Source organism: Stegostoma tigrinum, chromosome 29 (assembly GCF_030684315.1).
Source record: "Stegostoma tigrinum isolate sSteTig4 chromosome 29, sSteTig4.hap1, whole genome shotgun sequence".
Classification (NCBI taxonomy): Eukaryota; Metazoa; Chordata; class Chondrichthyes; order Orectolobiformes; family Stegostomatidae; genus Stegostoma; species Stegostoma tigrinum.
In genome coordinates, this window is record NC_081382.1 from 20,891,768 (window position 1) to 20,894,585 (window position 2,818).

Sequence of the window (2,818 nt, forward strand, 5' to 3'; positions counted from 1 at the left end):
TAATTGACTTAATCTACACACCCCTGAACACTACAGGTAATTTAGCATGGCCAATCCACTGAGTCTGCACATTTTGGACTATGGGAGGAAACCAGAACACCCAGAGAAAACCCACACAGACACCGGGAGAATGTGCAAACTCCACACAGTCGCCCAAGAGTGGAATTGAACTCAGGCCCCTGGTGCTGTGAGGCTGCAGTGCTAACCACTGTGCCACCTCCCAAATAAAGTGCGAATGCAGTCTCCTACCATCACAAATTTTGCAGTTGAGTATCCTGCGTTTGGGCCTTGGAGATATTGTAGGTGTCAGTACACCCAATGTGCAATCGGATAACCTCATCCTGGGAGAACCACCTTATTGATCATGGTATCTCCCCTGTCAGATAAGTATGTTAGTCTTATTCATGCAACATGCAAATAGTTTCAGGTATGTAATAATATTTTTTTCTTTATTCATTCACAGGATGAGGGTGTACTGGCTAGGCAGCATTTATTGCCCATCCCTAATTGCCCAGAGGGCAGTTAAGAGTCAATCACATTACTGTGGGTCTGGAGTCACATGTAGGCCAGACCAGGTAAAGATGGCCGTTTCCCTCCTGAAAGGACATTAGTGAACCAGATGGGTTTTTCCAACAATCAACAATGGATTCACAGTCATTATTATATTCTTAATGCCAGATTTTTATAGAATTCAAATTCCACCATCTGCTGTGGCAGGATTCAAACCCGGGTCCCCAGAACATTATTTGGGCCTCTGGATTAACAGTCCAGTGATAATACTGCTAGAACATTGCCTCCCCAATTCCAGATTGTTTGCACTACAAAACTCTTTTGCCTGGACCAGAAAGATATCTTCATCCTTACTAGACCACAGAGTTTGAACCCACACACAATATGGCCCCAACTGTAGGGAATCTAATCTAATGGTTAGCAGTGATGGCCAGCAATATTTCTAAATAGTGCCAACTAAGAAATAGAATGTAGGGCTTCAAGAAGTAAAAAAAATGTTGGAGAGCCTGAAGACATCAAGAAGAGCAAATTCTCCAAATTGCTTTTGACAGCAAACCTGCAAACCCTGTGGCGAGACTCCTAATCGAAGAATACTTCAGTGAATTAAAAGGGAAGTATTTCAGGCTGACAGAAGATGTACAGAAACAATTTTTTTTTGCTGCAAGGATAGAAATGTAGGCTGCATCATGAGGCAAAGCCTGTGGAAACAATCCTTGGTCTAATTGAGTCAGTGAGCCACCAGGTATCGAGGATTGTGTGCTCCAAAGTCAAAAATCCCTTGTACTAAAGGGGAAATTTTAAATGCTACTGGAGTTCAGACTGAAAAGGCAGTAATATTCAGTCATAGGACCAGAGCTACAATTGGATTTCACTGCCACAACATGAGGCAGGGCCAGAAAAAGATAAACTAAATGGGTCACGAAAGAACACTTCTATATTTCAGGAGTTGAGAAATCACAGACAAATTCACTTAAAGCAGATAATCATTGGGCAACGTAAAGATGTGCATAATTCTTTTCAAACAGACAATATTTTTCAGGAAACAAGGAGTACACAGTGGGAGTCATATTGAAGCTTCAAAGTTTGGGAAAACCTCCATTACAGCTGCAAATGCAGGAATAAAAGCACAGGAGAACTACTTCCACTGAAGGACAAATGTATTTCAGGAAGATACAACACATAATCACATAAAGAAGCCATGACATCAGGAATAGTATTGGCAGACAAACTTAATCTCAAATGATGAACCATAGAGTACAAAATTGGACATCTTAGAGAAGATAATTCTTGAGGTATAGAATAGTTTATAAGCTGGATAGTGATACAGATGCTGAACAAGTACACTTCTTTACACAATCAGGAGTACAACAAACGATTTTACTGCTTGCCAAGGAGCACAGTGACAGCAGTGTATACCATCTACAAGATGTATTGCAGTATCTTACCAAAGCTTCTTTGACAGCATCTTCTATTTCTATAACCTCTACTACATGGAAGGACAAAAGCAGCAGATGCATGTGAACATCACGTCCAGTTTACACTCAAGCCTCATATCATCTTGACACCAAACTATATTACTGTTCCTTAACTGTAACTACTTTAAAGTCCTGGAACACTCTTCCTGATAGCTTTGTGAGTGTTGCAGCAGTTCAAGAAAGTAGCTCATCACCAACCTCTCTTTCTGACAGTTAAGGATAGGCAACGTATGCTGGCCCAGCCAACAATGCCCCCATCCCACGAATCAGTTAAATAATAGAAGTGTAAGGTATTTACAATATTTAACAATTTTTTCAACTTCAGCACTGACACAATTCTTGAAAAAGCAAAATTAATAAAACTGTGCAACATTCAGGTGAATTCCTTGATGATTTAATAAATGACCACTACACTGCCAGTAAAATGAAGGAGCTGGCCATTGACTTCAGGTAGCACAGTGTAGGGCATGCCCCTGCATGTAAGTATGGTGCTGAGGTGGAGATGCTCAATAGTGTCAAGTTCCTGGGAGTGATGATTACTAACAATTTGTCCTGGTCCACCCACATCAACACAATGGCACAACAAGGTCACTATTTCCTCAGAAGGAATTTCAGTGTATCCATAAGAACTCTTACCAATTTTTATACATGCACCATAGAAACCATCCTACCTGGATGCATCACAGCATTGCATGGTAAGTGCTCTTCTCAAGGCAGGAAGAAACTATAGAGAGTTATGAACACAGCACTGTAATCATGCAAACCAGCCTTCCATCCATTGACTTACATATAGTTCCTGCTGCCTCAGGAAAGCAACCAATATAAGCAAAGAC

General features: G+C 40.9%; 1 non-coding gene across 1 annotated transcript; it reads right to left on the bottom strand.

The window, feature by feature from the left end:
• Positions 1 to 220: 220 nt before the first annotated feature.
• On the bottom strand, positions 221 to 391 carry LOC125465610 (U1 spliceosomal RNA). Its single transcript, XR_007250293.2, has one exon. It is a non-coding gene; the product is annotated as a U1 spliceosomal RNA (small nuclear RNA).
• Between the last annotated feature and the right edge of the window lie 2,427 nt (positions 392 to 2,818).